We start from the raw sequence: 20217 nt of genomic DNA on the forward strand, positions 1-20217 counted from the left end.
TAATATTCTGTCTCTCAAGAACCCTAAACACTGATAACCTCACCCTTAAAAAACCATTTTGAATACCTAGCCTTGATTACCTTACTAAATTCCTTTTTTTGAGAACCAATAGAACTTTCAATTGAATGTTAAGAGCTAGTTGACTGTAAGATAGGTCTAAGTGTGTAGACTTTCGCATGATGGATCAACGGACTAGTTATTGATAACTAAGAGTTTTAAGGCTCTTAGAAGGGTTAATCCCCTTGTCAAAGTAGTATAAGGGGTGTCAATCCATATGTGTGGTAGTTAGGCACTAGTTTATGTGATAACTTCTTAAGTCAAGTGAAACAAGAAAGGTTTGGTGACAAGTAACAAGTGAAAACATAAACAAGAAACAAACAAGCAATGATAAAGAAGTAAACAAAGCAAGCTAAACAAGATGATGATGATAATAAAGATGATGAAAGCTAAACCTCTAGATGTGATCATTGATTAGGGTGCTGTAGATATCAATTCATGATGCCAAGAACAATAATGCAATGCTTGTTACTCTTTTGTCTAGACTTCAAAAGCAGATTAATTCACTCTCATGACAATAATCCCTTTGTAAATCACTTAATCAAGATTAATTCACCTTAAGCAAGATCAAGCAATCAGCAAGCATAGAGTATCAAGTCTAATAATGACCATACGGTTTCTATTTCAGAGAGACCGAATCTTACACAGAAAGCAGCAACAAGCAATCACATGATCTCAAAACATTGCAACTTAGAACTCTAATCTAGACTAATCCTCTCATGAAGGCATTAATCTCTACACTAATCAACTTTCAAACCAAATAATCATTTGTGAAATATGAATCAGTGAGCATTAAGAAACAGTTTTAATATGTCATTCATGCATTTAACAAATCATTCCCATGATGAAAAACGCTTGAACCCTTAGCTTAGCTCATTCAGGCATTTCATCAAACACCTTGTGGGTGGAGAAATGACTAAGGTCTAGATCAGAGTGATGTGCAAAGATCTAGCATTAAGAGCAGCTAACTAAGGAAATGAAATGAGAATCTAGAACCTAAACATCATAAACCGATCATCTAAGCACCCTAATCTACACACCTAGAAGCTTAAAAGATGACTACAAACTAATCATGATTAACACACCATTTCCTTTGCAAGAGGTGATGTTAATCATGATTAGAAGTTGAGATCAGATGATGAAATGATAAGAAACAGCTTTAAGATGATGAAATCTCTTAGATATCTTTTAATCACGTCCGTTTTTCACTAAGAAGGAGAGAGAGAACAAAAAGAAAGCAGACTAGAGGATAAGATAAAGCATAACTAGGGTTTTAGTCCCTAAAAACTATTTATATAAAAGGCATTGGGCCGGGTCAGCCCAGGAAAAACTGGGTACTGACCCGCCCTTTCTGGGTTGCTGGAGCCACCCCTCGACATCTGAAGAAGTCTCACACCGAGGGTCATACACCAGGGGGTCTTGTGCTGGGTTGGAACTTTGATGAACACTTGAAGAACATGCATGAGACTTGGCCTTTGATCCGGTTAAAGCTTTGAAACGTGAAGAAGATTTGTTTGTGATCTGGGTTGGAGAGATGCGGACCTCGGCATAACATGCCTAGGGGCTTGGTACCCGAGGTTTGTGTAACATAGGACCTCGGTATAACACACCGAGGGGTTCACACCAAGGTCTGTTTCAACACTTAGTCGTTTTGGGATCATTTTGGTGATCAAGGGACCCTTGGTGTTGAAATACTGAAGTGATACCTCGAGGTATAGTCTAAAATCTTCATAAACATACCTCTTTGGTATAACGTGCCGAGGTATTCACGCCGAGGTAGGGCATAACACTTAGCTTACAGTCGCATCTCTTAAAACTCGAATTGACCAGCTTTTCTTACGTTCAGTGTAACTTTCAGCTCGTAACTCCAAATGACATGAAACCAGTTCCATGAGAAAAATAACTCATCCAGATCGATCTTTGGTGAAGAAACTATTGGCGCTTGGGAAGTGGAAGGTTCCCCGGAGGGCTCATCTTTGCGATGCATTGACACGATCAGAAAGAGGCTTCTAGACATGCATCCATTCCAGAAACGTTATATTCTTGCTCATAGCTCCAAATTGAATGATCTTAAACGTTCTGGAAAGAGAACTCAAATATCTCGAATCTTGATGAAATCCCTGTAAACTGAATCGGTCTGGAAGTTCATCGTCCCTCGCAATCTTTGGAGCTCATCGGGTCAGTCTAAAAGTAGAGACAAGACAGGTGTGTTTTCCGGTAAGCTTAACTCTCTTCTCACTACTCCAAATCCAATGATTCAACCTGATCTGGAACCGTGATCCGATTCCCTCCAACTTTCATGAAGCACCGACACCTGAATCGGACCGGAAGCTTCCACGGATTGGAAATCTTGGCGTATCGGATTTCTCCAGAATGAGTGCGAGACATGTTCGTCTTCCGGTGGCCATATATTTCAGCTCAGTGCTCCAAATGTCTTGATTCGATTTGTTCTTGGTTCCTGACTCAATTATCTCCAACTTTCATGAACACCCCGACCACTGAATCGGGCGGAAAATCCTTCCGGTGACGTGATTTCTGAGATGCATCTGCACTCGAGATTTTTGGCCGAAAGACTTAACTGCCGGTACGTGTTTTTGGCTGAGAGATCTACCCGCGGGAAGGATTTTGGCCGAGAATCTTCGGCCATCAGTACATCATTTTGCCGAGAAACCCAAAATTGCTCCTTTTCACCATTTTTGATCGTTTCAACTCCATTTCTTCATCTGAATCACATCCTCCACTCCAAATTAGCTCCAAAAGCACCTGTTTAACACTCCAAACCAAGCAAAAATCTCTTGGACCGAATGCAATCTCCTAAGTCCTAAAACAATACCTAAAGACCTAAAATGCATGAGATAAGACGTGATTTGGACTAAAATATGTACACTAAATGATGCAATTTATGAATATATCAGTTATGCCTGTATTTTAGTGAGATTTTTTCTAGACTATACCTGATCTGAGCATAATTATTGACTTTAGTTTTAGGAGCATGGTCTCTGCGTTTCTGTAAGTTCCTACCTCTTTTCTAGAGTTAGATTTTTGTTTTTTTTTAAGGACAAAGAAAGGTTTAAGTTTGGGGGATTTGATAACACCTGTTTCCAATCATTTTTAAAGGTTTATAAGTGTTTTCCATGTTTTAGAGTTTTAAAAGACTTTTCAGGTTACTTTGACAAAAGACAATGCAAATTGGAGAAAAATCCACTTTTGACCAATTTCGGACCGTTGGAAGTTTCACATCTGATGAAGACCTTATGACCGTCTGATCAAGCTCACATTTGGAAACAATATAGAGGAGACAACCAGATTTATAATGCAACTGGATTGGACGCAATCCAACGGTTGGATCATAACTTAATTCCAATTTACTGAAGATATGTTCTCCAGTCTCGCGAAAGAAGCAAGAGAAGGAATGAAGTTTGGACATCATAAGCCAACCACCGCGGTCCAGGAGCTCGTGACCGCGGTGAACACTCTCCTGGCCACGGCTCAAAGCCTCCATTCGTGGTGAACCCACATTTACCATCTCTTGAGAGCCCAATTCTGGGACAAGCCCATTTTCGGGCCAATGGCCCGTTTTCAAGCCCGACTCATTCTCCCTTCAAAGAAAGCCCTAAGGACGGCCTGAAAGACTTTGAGACCTATAAATATGTATTTTAGAAGACCTAATTCGTGTGTGCTATTTTTCCCTTGTTAAGGAGGCACACAACTTTTGTTTCTTAGGTTTAGGTTAGGGAGATAAAGATTCTTCTCTTAAACCCTTGTTGATTCTTTTCCTCTATTCAGTTTATTCTATCTATTTCTGTGCTTATGCTTTCTTTAATCATATTCAGAGTAGTTTAGTTGTTGGGTTTAAGGGATCCATCGAAGGGGGTTCCATATTCAATTAGGATTGCTGCTTTCTTAACCATATTCTAGATCTCATATCTTCTAAACTGTTCTTAATGCATGTGGTTAAACTCGCGATCTAACTACTGAACCTAAATTTGATCAGAGTCACGAGATTGCTGTATCAGATCATCTATACCTAGCTTTAAAAGAAAATAGTCGTTACAAGAGTCTAGAGCTACCCGTAGAGAAGATGTGAGCAAACAAATTCAATAGTTAATGCACGATCTTATTCCTGGCATGAGAGCGAGAGTTAATTGTCAGATTTAAGTGATTAGTTGATTAAGATGATGAGAGTTGGAAATGCTTCGACATCGATTAGAGTAAAACGGAGAAGTCTGCATCGCCCCTATGGCTTTAGAACCCTAGCATGAATCGAATATCCCCTAAGATATCCATGTCAGCCCAACATTCGTTTTATTCGAGCTTTTAATCTTTTTTTTATTTTGCGTTCTTACTATTTCAGTGACACACAAACCCCACAAAAACCCCCATTGGTCTTTGAATTCGATTACTAATCCAGTTTGAAGTTTTTGCAGAAAAGACAACTCTCCCTATGGGTCGACACCCTAAGTACTACAACGCACGGCTGTGCACTTGCAGACACTAGGGTTTACAAATTTAAAACTTCATCTGCGACTCCTCAACCCTAGAAGCATCAGATGTCCTTATCATCTCATCCCCCCTTGAGAAGGTTATGACCACAGAACACGTATATCTACATGAAAAGAAGATAAATAGGTAATATTGAAAGTACTTCTCAGTTTCTTCTCAAGATTTTACTGAACCATTTGATGATAAGATTTATAAACTCTAGTTATTTGCAAGTCCACAATAGTGTGATATAGTCATAGGATATTGATCCACATAGATTTTGTTGTTTTAGTACGAATCAATCTAATACTTAAATCAAACTAGAAAAAAATCGATTAGGGTTGGTTTTTTGTCACTGAAATCTAAACTAAAAGCAAGTAAAAGCGAGGTTGTAGATGATTAAACAAAATGTTGGGCTTAAGAGTATTCGCAGGAATTCATGAATCAGTTTAACAATGTAAAACTATTGATAAATATAATCAATTACAGCAGTTCAAGAACTCAAACACTGATATGCGTTAGGTGTACTGTTGCAACACCTAACTACTGGATCTAAACAACTTAACAGGTCCACTTTTGTTGCTTGTTATGCAGGTAGATAAGCAATAATATCAAGGAGTATATATAGTAATTTTAGGTACTCTTTTATTCCAAGTTACCTTTAAAGTCTATTGAAACTCTAGAACATAAATCACTTGAAAAAAATCGAGAACGAAGCTAAAACACCTGCAAAAGATCATAAAAAAATCCACAAAATAGTTAAAATTTGGTGTTAACAACTCCTCTAGACTTAGACTTTGCTTGTCCTCTAACAAAACATAAATCAAAGTTTGGAAAGAACCTTAAAAACGCAGGGACTTACTGATGAGGACATTCAAGCTGAACCAGAACTAACCGAGCCTTAACTACAAGACATTGAAGTTCCAACCATCCATGAAGGACCAATAACCAGATATATCAAGGGCAAGAATACTTCAACACAAGTACAACCAGAGCATGATTCAAACAGTGTCTCAAGTGGACCATGAGAAACCAATAGAATATCATATTCAAGAGGTGACATCTTACGTAGCTCAACATCAACAAACTTGGACCGGATTACTTAGGGATTTTCAGGAGCTAGCAAGCAGCCCACATTCAAAGGATCAAGACTTCTGGCATCTACTACCAAGTTAAGCCCAAGTCTATATGCTCAGCATCTCAAGAATGAATGAAGACACTTAAAAGGGAGCATTCAAACTTGAAACAAAGACATTCTAAGCACACAAATTGCGTGAAGGTAAGAAATGTAAGTTCTCAAATTATTTCAAGTATTTTGACTACCCACTTATGTTTCCTTCTGTTATTTTTCTGAGATTCCTTATTTCTAGAATTAAGCTTTATTAATTTGAAATTCCTACTAATATTTAGGTTTTAATTTTCCTATGATGTTGCATTTTCCATTTGAAGTCCTTTCTTTTGTTTGAAATGAATGTTAAAATTTATTAAAACTGAAAAAGCCATTGTTTACATCAAGTGCATCAACTTTTTTGAAAATTATAAGATAGCTAGTCTAGTTCTACTTTGATATCTACAATATTGATGCGAACCAAGTTATAAGAGCATCGTCGAGGCTCAAATCCTTGGTGCAAACTGAACTTATTTGGCTCCTCACTGTTATGTCAATGTATGTGACTAGCTGATGTTGATATTTAGGAGATTCCCCATGCTGAGGCCCATTTCTCTCCTTCTAAATAAAATAAATAGAGGCTTAGAAAACATATCGGATGAGAAAGCAATTAATATACAAACATGTTAGTGCCAAGATAATGGAGAGGATCTCTTCCCAGTCACATGTGTAGTTCCGCTGAAGTCAACCTCGAGTGTCAGATTTCCTTGGAGTAAGAACACGGGAATAAGATATCTTTTCTTGATTCGAGTTGAGCCGAGCATAAAACGCAAATTCCTTAGATACCAGGGTTCCAAACTCTCATTCGATCTCCTGTCATTAATCTGTTTTGTATTGCAAACCATGCGATGAAAGCAAACTTTAAAGTATGATGTCTGAACCACAGCCTCTTGTGCCAACTCACCTTCGTTTGCTCAGTTCTGATCTGAAAGCAAGTCTCTTTCAAGGAGAATTTAGAGTTATAGTTTCCATTATTCAGCCCTTAGAGCGATCTATCCTCAGCATTAGACCTCTGTTCCCTCATTTTCCTTATGCCCTCCTCAATTTGATTCAAAACCTCACTGCAACACCGTCTAACTCAGTGAATATCCAGAACCGAAGAAACAAGCTCATTGACTGAGATTCCTAAGTCAATAATTCCTCTCGCATCCGTTAATTCCATAAGCGGGCCTAATGGAGATCAATTATCATGCCAAAAGTAGAGTTTCTGTCCCAATTTTAACCTCCATTTTGTAGAATATTTTGGCTACATCCGGTAATCTTAGCAACTTACGTCACATCTATGACCCAGTATAGATTGATTGATTAGCTCACCGAAAATCAGAGAGCCAAAAATTGAAAATACTAGCTAAAACCGAGCTTATGAGTTGTAGTCTTCTAGCATACGAAAGAAACCGAACTATCGAAGTACCAATCTTAGCTCTGATCTTCTCAATCAACGGAGCGTAGTCAGCTTTAGGCATACCCTTCGTGAGCAGGGGCAGACTAAAATATCTGACTGGCAGGCTACCTGAAGAGAATGAGAAACTGATAACACCGTATTTGTACCCATTTTCACCATTGATTTCAAATGCTTTTTCAAAGCTTTTAATCAGTTTTAGGAACTTTTATTAGGATTTCCATGTATTTGTAGTTTCAAGGTTCTTTTCAGGATACTTAGGGAAAATGATGGCAAAATGGAAGAAATCCACTTTTTCAGCTCAGAGTCAGACCGTCTGAAGTTCAGCCTCAAATGAAGACTTTATCACCGTCTGATCCAGCTCAAATTTGGAGACAATCAAGAGGAGACAACCAGTTTTCCGTAGCATTTTACATCAAGAATATCGAACGATGCAAGCCAAAGATACATGGAGAACAAGTTGACCCAATTCACCGGTCCTGTAAGACTCTCACCCGCGGGAAAGTAGCAGTTTACCTGCCCTGGAAAACTTTCACCCCCAGTGGACATAAGGACGAGCCACAAGGCCCAACATCAAAGCCCACTTCGCCATTACTCTTCAGAGAAGCCCTAAATGAGACCTGGAAGACCTTAGGACCTATAAATACATTTCTTAGCAGCCCTAAATGATGTGCTCCTGTAATCAGATTTTGAGCCACCAAACTTTGTTTTTCTAGGGTTAGGCGATGGCGATGGGGATTCTTCCCCAGATCCATTGTTCTTTCTCCTTTTTATATTATTAACTTTTCTGTTTCATCCTTTGCATTCTTTCATATCTTTTATCATTCCTTGCATCATGTAGATTTGTCCTAGAGAGTCAAGTTGTTTGAAGAAGTTTTCGATACGCATACATATCGATTAGGATTTCTAAGTTTCTAGACCATATTCTGGATCTCATCTCTTCTAAGTTGTTTATATTGCATAAGAGTAGATTCATGAGCTATTCTCTGAGCCTAGGATCGATCAGAGCCACGAGAGTGCTGTATCAGATCATCCATACCTAGCTTTAGAAGAACATAGTCGCTATAGGAATTGAGAGCTACCTATAAAGAAGATGTGAGCAGACGAATTCAATGTCTAATGCATGATCTTATTTCTGGCATGAGAGCGAGAGTTAATTGTCAGATCTGAGTGATTAGTTGATTAAGATGGCGAGACTTGGTTAATCATACAGATATCTATTCTAATTCCATGCAGATCCCAGAAACAGATGAAGATAAATCGCCCGGAAGCTAATTGGAAATGCCACCAAACATTAATTATAGTAAACCAGAGAAGTCTAAATCACCACCTATGAGTTTAGAGTCTATAGTTTGAGTCGATATGCATCTTAATTCTTGTGAATATTAGATTAGGTTTAGTTTAGGATTCTTAACCGAAAAACCCAAAAATCCCATGAGTTTATGACTTTGCTTACTTTCCTAGTTTGTTGTTTCTCGCAGATTAGACATCCTCCCTGTGGATCGACACCCTAAGTCCTACAACGTACATCCGTGCACTTGCAAACACTAGGGTTTTAGAAATTTAAAACTTTTTGAGGACCAACAGGCTTGTTAAAAACAAACCCTAGGCCCGCAAGCCCATCAGAAACACTCTTCAATCTAAGTTTGCATCTGCAGTAAAACACCTCCAAAGAAAATTGTACATTTCTCAATGCTTATCTTAAGACCGGAGAATTTAACAAAGTTACCAAACACAGACGTGATTCCTTTAACAGATCTCAGTTTCCCATTAGTGAAAACCATTAGATCGTTCATGAAACAAAGATGTGTAAGTTGAAGTTTTTGACACTAGGGATGATGTCCAAACTTCCGTTTTGCCCCCGCTTTGTCCAACAACTTTGACAAAATATTCATACTGATCACAAACAGATAAGGCAAGAGAAAACAACCTTGATGAAGGCCTCTTTTACTCTGGAAAAAACCAGCCAATTCTTTTTTTATCTGAACCGAGAAGGATGTCGTGGTGACATAGAGCATAACCAATGAGTAAACTTATCAGGGAACCCCACAGCGGTAAGAACATTGTACAAGAAATTCCATTGTACTTAATCAAACGCTTTGGAGATATCAATCTTCATAGCACAGCGAGGAAAAATGGAAGCTTTGCGATAATGTTTCACTACTTCAGTAGCCAATAAAATGTTTTCCATCAGCAAACGGTCTTTGATGAAAGCTGACTGATTCTGAGCTATGAATTTTGGTAGAATACCTTTCAAACGATTTGCTAGGATCTTGGAAATAACTTTGTAAATCATATTACAACAAGAAATGGGACGATAGTCTTTCACCACGTTCGTATCATCATATCTCTCCATACTTGAACCCTATTGTTTCTTCTTCATATCAATTTCAATACAGCTTTTCATTACTATGTTTTTGCTTTCTTTAATCATGTTTGAGTAGTTATATTGTTTGGTTTAAGGGATTTTCGATGGGGACCGTATATGTTCGATGAGGATTCCATTAGTTACTAAAGCCGAATCCTAGAACTTTTTCTTCTAAACTTATTTTTAATGCATGGTAGTAGCGTCTTGAACTATAATCTGATATAGGTTCATAGCGTCTTGAACTCTCACGTACAGTTTGTTTTTTTTGGGGGGGGCAGGAGCCCAGGAGACAGAGAGTCAACTTTGGGCTTTGTTACTTTACTGCTAGGAGCCAGAGCTAGTTTGAGAAGAACAATTCTGCCATAGGAGTGGAAACCTACATATGGGTGAGCTGTGAATGTTGACGAGTCTTAAGAAAGCATGCATCTTTTCCCTTCCGGGGCCAGAGTTGAAACCTACATGTCAAAGTTGCGAGAGATAGTTGGTTATGATCACGAGAGTGACGTAGTCATACGTACGTGACTCGAGTTCTAAAAGTTTTAGCTATGATCTTTTAAATTAGTTTTTAGCAATGTTTTGAATCGTTCATCCCCGGAGATAATTTCCCTGAAAACTCAGCATCTCATTTTTATTGTCTTACACCGATTTTCATTCAAGGTTTTAGTCATTAGGTTATTTTTCATTCCCAGCCGATTTTCATTCGAGTTTTTAGATTAGGTTTTCTTTAGTTTTTCCAGCCAATTTTCTTAAGTACTTTTTCTTTTCGCGTTTAGTTTAGGAATTACGTTTTAGTGACAACCCAAAATCCGTTTAAATTTTGACCAGTTATATTCTTCCTTACTTGATATTTCTTTCAAAGTATTTTGCAGGAAAAGATCCTCATTCCTTGTGGATTCGATCCCTAAGTACTACAATCGATTAAATGTGCACTTGCGGCTTTATTGACTTCTATTAGGGTAAAACTTGTTCCCCCGCACCCATACACCAAGTTATTTGTGCCGTTGCCGTGGAAGGCAAACTTTTTTTTTCCACAAAACCCTAAGAAAGGTTAGTAAATCGACTTTAGAACATTTTTTCTACTTATTTTCGTTTGTGGTTCTCTTTGTTTCAGTTTTTGAAGCAATGGAATCCATGAACGAAAATCCCTACTACAAGGAAGGTTTCTACAACACTTCTCAAGCCACTTGACGCAGAGAAGAGCAGTATATGCACAATCTTCTCAACTTTGTTCGGAAACCTAATCCAAACCATCAGTTGTACGGACGCTGCGAGCCCACTATCTACGGAGACGATCCCTATGCGCCTCCTATGGTCAACCTTAGACCATATGGTCATCGCCTACCTCACTGAATCCTTCAGCAGGATGAGAATGTGCAGATAAGTAACCGTTTGGAATAGCTTGAAGCCACAATCAAGCAGTCTATCAATGCTCAAGCCGTCTCTACTGCCCTGCAGCCCTTCATGAGAAAATCGATGGTATATCAACTCTCGTCAACAAAAAGTTCAAAGACCTCTCTGATCAAGTCAAGTAGATAGGGAAACGAGCAAACAAGGATGCAGCCACCGTTGCTGAGAGATTCGACGCCATGGAGGAAGAGCAAGCCAAGCAAACTCATGAGCTTTGCAACACTAAGAACAAGATCAGAGACCTTGACTTCAAGCTCGACAATGTGGAAAACGCCCTCAACAAAACCAAAAACAAGTCTTATGACTTCACAGTTGAGGTTTTTGAGAAGGTATACAAGGTCATTGACAAAACCGAAGAGTTTGACTCAACCCTAAACAAAGTTGTTTATGCACTTGATGAGGTTGAAGAAAAAGTTGAGGAGATTATGCAAGGACATGGAACACAAGGTTCAGCACTTCACACTGAAGATCTTGATCCAGGAAAGGAGTAAAATGAGCCAGAAGACCCATGAGACCACTCAGAGACAAAGGAACAAGCAAATCAAGCAACCCACCTCGGAGACGCTCCCCTGCGGTCGCATCTCCCATGACCGCGGAAATGAAGCGGTCCACCGCGGTTTTGCTTGGTCTACCCATTGCCACGGCCGTTTCCCCACGGTCACATCTCCTGCAGTCATAGCCAACCGTCAGATCGTCCCGAACCAACCTTGTTCAGCTCATACAAGCAATTGCTCGCCCGATAAACGTCCTGGAGTAGCTAGGACTCCCCAATTTCAGCAACTGATCTATTCTATCAGCACTCAGGAATCTCAAGATGAAGATAAGCCAGTACCTTGCAATATGTCTTTATCTTGTGAAGATGAGTATGAAGAAAAATACTCTAAAGATGAAGAATATGGTCTGTTTATAGAAGATGCAAACGCAGGATACTCATCAGGAAGCAACTCACCCGGCCTTGAAGTGATAACTAACAGCATATCTCGAGAGAAGCTCATCGAATTCAACCAATTTTTTAGGACAATTCCTTCCCACCTGAGTTTCGATGATGTCTGGAAGATCTGTTGTCTACAAGTTTTCTTTAAGTACAGCAAGGAATCTAAAGAAAACATCCACACTTATTTCATCAGAGCCAGACACCTGTCATCGCCTGATTCTGCTGTCTATTCGATCCATCTCCAAGAACCTGAAGAATGCAGCTACTAATGAGGACATTCAAGCAGAACCCGACTTAACCGAGCCCCAAATGCAAGACATTGAGATTCCAACAGTGCGTGAAGGACCCATGACAAGAGCAAGGGCAAGGATACTCCAACACAAGTATAACCAAATCATCATGCAAGCTGCAGAGCTAGAGAGACCAAGAGAAGATCAAGGGCAAGACCAAAAAGACCCAGAAGGCCGCAAGGAGATGGTATTTGAACCTGAAGAATGGGTTTGGCTACAGATGCGGCATAAAAGATTTCCAAATCAAAGGAGTTCTAAGCTTGCACCAAGAGGAGATGGCCCCTTCAAGATCCTAGAAAAGATCAACAACAATGCCTACAAGCTTGAGCTACCAGGTGAGTTCAATGTGTCTTCTATTTTCATGTATCAGATTTGTCTCCTTACATTGAGATTCCAGCAGTGCGTGAAGGACCTATGACAAGATCAAGGGTAAGGATACTCCAACAAAAGTATAACCAAAGCATCATGCAAGCTGTAGAGCTAGAGAGACCAAGAGAAGATCAAGGGAAAGACCAAGAACACCCAGAAGAGACGGTGACAACCAAAGCCCATTGCTTAGAAGCTTGGACCGAGACACTTAGAGAATTACCAGCAAACGGCCCAAAGAAACAAGAGCAAGAATTCTGGTCTCTTTTTCCAAGTCAAGCCCAAGTTCAAGTGTTCAGCATCTCCATCATTAACCAAGACGCCTAAAAGGGAGTATACAAGCTCGGTCAAAACATTAAGGACACACGCCAATCTCGCTTAAACAAGAAAGGTAAGTTTTTCAAATAATTTCATTATCTTTGATTAACCAATTTCTTGTCTTTGATGTGTTTTAGCTGAGACAATTGTAATCCTAGACTTTAGCTCATTTAGTTTGAATTTTCTTGTTGTTTCCTTATTTCATTTTCCCTTTGATGTTGCACTTTACATTTTCAGTCCTGTCGCATTGAGTCTTTTATATTCTCTTGAGTCTAAGCCGCTTGGACATTATATAAGTCCCTTTATGGCCATGTAACATTTCAACCATTTCATATCAATTAAATATCAAATTTTCTTAAGCAAGTTTTCTCAGCAAAGAAACCTATTTATTCTCTTTGTCCTAGTCGAGACCAGCACCTCCTAGTCCAAAGAAACCCGTGTTGTATCACAAGACTTTCACCTCTTGTGTGGTGAAATTCATTCCACCCTTAACAGCCCTTGTTTCATCGATTCATTTGGTTTGAGAATCTCAGCTGATGAATCAACCCTTGGCCGCTTAAACCAAGCTTTGTTCCGAGATTTTATAAGCCTTGTGTCAGTCCTGTGCTTGAATCAACTACTATACCAGAAAGATCAGCAAGGAGAAGCTAGATGATTTCAATGATGTGGTTCGAAGCCTACCTGAAAGAATCATCGTCGCCAGAGCCTGCAAAGACTACATGATTGGCTCCTACTTCTGTGAGAGCAAAGAATCTATTCCTGAGATTTAAGACTTGTTCATTCATGCCAAACAACTGAATCCTGTTCGAACACTGCATAAAATAGAAAACAAAGGTCAATTTCTTATCTCTTGTTCCATTAGAGGTGAAAGATTTAACCATGTTCTTTGTGATTCTGGAGCGTGTCTCAACATGATGTCCAAAGCAACTGCTTTGAGGCAGAACTTTGGAATGATGAAAAACTTGCTAAGCAAAACAAGGAAATTCCAAAAATGACTTGTCTTAGGACAAAGTCTTCATCGTACTGAGCCACTTCCTACACCAAGTCGAGCTAAACGGCGTAAAACAGAAGCGCTTAATGGGAGGCAACCTATTTATGTATTGTTTTCTTTAGGATTTTCTTTCTTTTTCTAATGATATTTTTCTTTTTCTTAGTTTCAGGTGTTTCATAAAAATAAAATAAAATAATAAAATAAAAAAACAAAAAAAAACCAAAAAGAATGATTGGTTCCCGACCGCTCGGCCCACCAGGAACCAAGGAGAAACATGATTAGGTCGCATTTAAGCCCCCGCGGTCACATGAATCCGGACTGCGGCAAACCGTACTTCGACCACAATCCCGTACTCGTAACCGCAGCCAAACATGTCTCACCCGCGGTCGCGTGAGCCCGGACCGTGCCACTGGTCGTTCAAACGACCTCCAACCCAATTCTACACATTCCACCTCACCATGACTATTTCCACCTCCTGCACCACACCCCATCACTTCCCATCACCATTTAACATTTTACCGCATCTTTCAACATATTTCTGCATCTTCCTGAATCAATCTGGTTCATTCCCGTCAGCATTCAGGATCCAGGTAAGTTCTCTTTTGACTTATCTTTTCCATCTACTCATACTTTTTTCTCATCCAAGCTTGATTTATTTCACACTGAGGACGGTGTGATTTAAGTCTGAGCGAGGATTTCATTCCCTTCTAACCACTTTTCTTCCATGAGTCTTGCATTATCTATATTTTCCGCATTTTCCTTTAAGTTTTTCAAAAACCGTTTTTGAAATCAAAATACGTTCTAAAGGGAATGGCGAATATAAATCGATGATAGTTGATTGTGTGCTTTTAGACTATTCCCTCATGACATGCTCATTCGTGATTTAGGACTAGACTAAGAGGTAGCTAAGCACATCTGAAACGAAATACCCCAGAGGAATTTGAATGATTTCAATTTAGATGAAGGAATACACTAGCTCTGTTTTATCTAGACTTAACATTGACTTAATTTTCTCATTGAAGCATTAGATCAGGAAAACGAATCATACATTCAGGACTCCTTTACCCTTTTACCATTGTTAAAAGGGTAAAGGAGTCCTGAATGTACCATTGTCCTATATGAAGATATGTGCAAAAACGTCGGAGAGAAAGAGGATCATGGCAGTTTTCAGTCACTGAAGACGAGACATGTGATTTCACTAGAATGATTCAACCAAGGACAAAACTTGGTTTGTCTCAGATAACTGCAAAACATTGGTCCCTTAGACTCTCTCTCTTAATAAAAGGTTGTTTCCCCTTTCGAAAAAAATCCGGAAAAAAAGAAAATAAAAGAAAAATATGAAAGGAAAGGAAATAAAAACATTATAGAGTCTAAGAGGATCAAATTTTATCCTTGATTCAATTATTTGGAGTTTTGGAGATAATCATTCTGATTCCCAGAAAAGATCTAAGTCTGGGGGAACAACTGTTTTCAACAAAGGAGGAAGGATTATGCAACAACATTTGGCAAGAAGAAGTGACTGAAAATTGCGGACATCAACAGGTCCACTCTCTCTTGCTGTTTTGCATAATATTTTGCATCCTCCATATCTTTCGGTAACCCAAAACACTTTAACTCCACCACTTAAACAGTCTTTAATACCAAACGTTGTCTACCCTGAATGATTTCTTTGATGAGAATTCACTATTGCACTTAATGAATGTAGAGAGCTGGTTGACTCGAATCGAGATTTAGATTGTTTAATTTTTGCATGACAGAAAAAGTAGACTAGTATCTTTTGTGTCTTGGTGAGAATTTTCTAAACTAAGTTACGATTGTTGTATGATCGATTGTCATAGTTTTGCGGTTCATGTCTCTGAGATTTGTGTAATCCCTATTTTTTGTTTTCTCTTCACCTGATTTGATTTTTGCTTTGTTTGAGGACAAACAAAGGTTTAAGTCTGGAGGTGTTGATAACACCGTATTTTGACCACTTTTATGGATCGTTTTTAAATACTTTTTCAATACTTATCATTTCTTTTAAGTGTTTTTATTATGGTTTTCTAGTATTTGTAGTTTCAAGACTTTTTTTAGGAAACTTAGGAAAAAACTTAGCAAAACGGATAGGTGACCATATTTTTAGCTTAAAGTCAAACTATCAGAAGTTCACCCTCAAATGAAGACCTTTTCACCGTCTGATCCAGCTCAAATTTGGAGACCTTAAGGATGGAACAAACAGCTTTTCAGCACACTTGACACCAAGACAATTTAACGGTTCAATCAAAAGTTATGCGAAGAGAAAAATATCCTGTCAACCAGCCGGCAAACAATCCTGACCGCGGCCAGCACCCTTTTTACAACGGTCACATCTCCTCTAACCGTGGAGAATGGTCTGTTTGGCCTAGAAGCCCATTTCAAAGCCCAAATCGATTCCTTCATTTGGATGAACCCTAGATGACATCCAGAAATAACTTGAGCACTATAAATACATGTTTTAGGAACCCTAAGTCATATCTTCTTTTATGTCCTTTTATGTTTAAGAATACCTTTTAAGTTTTTAGGGTTTTTTTAGGTTTAGGGAGATTAATATCTATCTCTTGAACTCTTTTGTTTCTTCTTCATATCGATTTCAATACAGCTTTTCATTACTATGTTTTTGCTTTCTTTAATCTTGTATGAGTATTTCTATTGTTTGGTTTGAGGGATTTTTGATGGGGACCATATATCTTCGATGAGGATTCCATTAGCTATTAAAGCCAAATCCTAGATCTTTTTCTTCTAAACTTATTTTTAATTCATGGGAGTAGCATCATGAACTATAATCTGATATAGGTTTGTAGGTTTGCGAAAGTTTTCATTAGGAGCCAGATATAGTTTGAGAAGAGCAATTCTCTCATAAGAGTGGAAACCTACCTATGTGTAAGCTGTGAATGTCAAAGAGTCTTAAGCAAGCTTGCATCTTTTCCCTTCTGGGCAGAGTGTAAACCTACTGGTCAAGGTTGCAAGAGATAGTTGGTTATGATCACGAGAGTGATGTAGTCATACGTTCGTGACTCGAGTTCTAAAAGTTTTAACTAGGATCTTTCAAATTAGTTTTTAGCAATGTTTTGAATCGTTCATCCCTGGAGATAATTTCCCTGAAAACCCAGCATCTCATTTTTATTGTCTTACACCGATTTTCATTCAAGGTTTTAGTCATTACGTTATTTTTCATTCCGAGCCAATTTTCATCAAGTTTTTAGATTAGGTTTTCTGATGTTTTTCCTGCCAATTTTCTTAAGTACTTTCTTTTTCCCGTTTAGTTTGGGATTTACGTTTTAGTGACAACCCAAAAACCCCTTTAAATTTTGACCAGTTCTAGACTTCCTTACTTCATATTTCTTTCAAAGGCTTTTGCAGGAAAAGATCCTTCTTCCCCGTGGACTCAATCCTTAAGTACTACAATCGATTAGATGTGCACTTGCGGCTTTATTGACTTATATTAGGATAAAACTTGTTCCCTCACACCCACACATCAATAGACCTTGTTATTGCTATCTCCCACCTGAAACCAATGCAGTTTTGACCTTTTTTCTTATAAAATTCTTAATCCAAACTAGCTACATATGACCACTTGTCATATGCGTCTACTTTCTCCAACACGTTTTCAACAGATGGGTTTTTAAGAGTAGCTTTTTGCTTCTCAAAAAGAATCTCAAAAGCCTCTTCCGCTTTCTGGGGTAAATTACCAAGCTTTTCTTGGCTAAGAACGGGAAGGCTTGGCTTTAGTCTCTTTAGCTTTTTAGAGAATCTATGCATGCCAGATGTTGAGTGAAACAATTCATCTTTCTTTTTCCAATGCTCCTTCTCCACTGGTAATAAACCTGAGAGAGAAGTCAGCACATATTTACAAATTTAAAAGGCTTTATAGCCTTCGACTCCTCTGCATTGAACATGATCCTACTTCTTACATGCTCAGAGCATCCTGATAACACCGTATTTTGACCACTTTTGTGGATCGATTTTAAATGCTTTTCAAATATTTTTTATTTATTTTAAGTGTTTTTACTATTATTTTCTAGTATTTGTAGTTCCAAGATTCTTTTCAGGTAATAAAGGCAAAAGGTGTGCATTTTGAAGCAAAAGACCATTTTGGATAAATTCGGATCCTCAGAGGTTTCACATCCGATGAAAGCCTTCCCACCGTCAGATCATCCCCAAAATCGGAAATAATATAGAAGAGACAAATAGCTTTCAAATACAGTTGGTTTGAAGACAATCCAATGGTTAGATCTCCAGATATCCTTGATGCACTGAAGACATGTTCTGCAGTCTCGCGAAGGAAGCAAGCACAGAATGAAGATTCAACCTCAAAAACCAACCCCCGCGGGTCCAGGAGCCACGACCGCGGAGAACACACTCTCGACCGCGGTTACGAGTCTCTGGCCGCGGCCAAACCCCAATTCACCGCGGTCAGAAGCCTCGCGACCGGTGCCCACTAAAAGGCTGGCCCATGACCCTGTTTCAAGCCCAATTCGTCTTTTTTTCATTGGAAACCCTAAGGACGACTGGAGAGAGTTCAAGAACTATAAATATGTGTCTAAGGAGACCTATTTTCGTGTGCCTCAGAAGAATCCCTTTTGGGAGCCACCAAATTTAGTTTTCTAGGGTTTTTATGTTCTTATGTTCTTAGTTTTTAGTTTAGGCAGATAGAGATTTCTCTTGAGCCCTCTTTATGTTCTACCTTTATTTTAATTCGGTTTTTACTTATATGCATCTTTCAATTTCGTTTTCATCTTCTTCATATTAGATTAGTTGTTTAAAGGATTTGAAGAGAAGTTTTCTCCGAGCTTAGATCTCGAAATCGAGATGCTTCTTCTTCATCTCCTTGTCTGTTTTTCTCTACTTCTTTCTTCTTATTAATCTATGCACGTCTTTTCTATTTACTTTATGCACGTTTTGGAATGATGAGGTATGAGTTTAAAGGCTCGATCGAAGGGAATCGACTATGTTCGATAAGGATCTTTGCGAGATAAACCAAAGCCAAATTCTAGAAATCTTTCTTCTAAACTTATACTTAAAGCATGAATCTAGCGTCGCGAACTAGAGACTGATCTAGGTCCTTGGTGTTGCGAAAGTATTCATCCGGGGCTGGATCTAGTTTGAGAAGAGCAGATCAACCATAGGAGTGAAAACCTACCTATGGGCGAGCTGTGAATGTTGACGAGTCTTAAACATAATGCATCTTTTCCCTTCCAGGGCCAGAGTGGAAACCTACTGGTCAGGGTTGCGGGAGATAGTTGGTTATGATCACGACAGTGGCATAGTCATACGTCCGTGACTCGAGTTCAAAGAATTTACTAGGATCAATATTAAGAGCTTTGTTCATCCTTTAGATTTATTATCGATTTATTCACTTCTAGTTTTCAAATCCCTTTTTAAAATACATATATAGAAATCGCATAACCTATCCAAAACACGTATTTCGTCTGAGACTTCATTTACTAATTCTGGTTCTAAGGTTCTGCAGATAAAGTGTGGATTCTCTGTGGATCGACACCCTAAGTACTACAACGTACTGCTGTGCACTTGCAGATTTCTAGGGTTATAAATTTAAAACATGAAGCCGCGAAGTCAACCTTAGCAGCATCAAGTTTTTATCGCCGTTGCCGGGGAATCCAATCGTCTTCACCTGCACAATCTCAGAGGTTAGTAAATAGACTCTAAGATAACTTTTTCTTACTAATTTTTCGGTTTTGTTTTTCTTAGTTTCGAGTCCTTGAAAAAAAAATAAAAATAAAAATAAAAATAAAAATAATTTCGTGTACCGACCCGCGGTCGTGCCTGGTCGACCCGCGGTCATGAATGCTTGACCCGCGGCCGTACCAGCTCGACCCGCGGCCGTATCTGCGCGACCCGCGGTCGTTCTTGCGCGACCCAAAACAAATTTTCTGTCCCGGATCAATAGCATGACCACTTCCATCCACTCCCCTTCACATCTTCGACCATCTACCATCCCTTCACCATCACCACACCACCATGCCATTCCCGGAACGTCCAGGTAAGTTTTCTCTTTCTTTATCTTTTCAATTCATTACATACTCTATTTCTCATCCTTACTCTGGATTATTTCACATCATAAAGTGTGATTTAAGTCTGGGAGAGGATTTCATCTCTTTCTAACCACATTTCTTTCATGAGTCTTTGCATTCTGCATTTTTATTTCATAATAACTAAAAAAAAAAAACATCGGTTTTACAAAGTGTTTTCAAAGCAAAATACATTTTGAGGGAATTATGACAAAAATCTATGATGATAACCAACCTGTATGCTTCTACGCTATGCATGATTGCTCTTTTGTGGTTTAATACTAGACTAGGCCGTAGCTAGAGTACTTGCAATACGAACTCCCACCAGAGGACTTCTAATCATGGAGATTCTTTCTGACAGGATATACTAGCTCATTTTATTTGGACTTA

Source organism: Eutrema salsugineum, unplaced genomic scaffold, assembly GCF_000478725.1.
Source record: "Eutrema salsugineum unplaced genomic scaffold, Eutsalg1_0 scaffold_18, whole genome shotgun sequence".
In the NCBI taxonomy this organism is placed as follows: domain Eukaryota; kingdom Viridiplantae; phylum Streptophyta; class Magnoliopsida; order Brassicales; family Brassicaceae; genus Eutrema; species Eutrema salsugineum.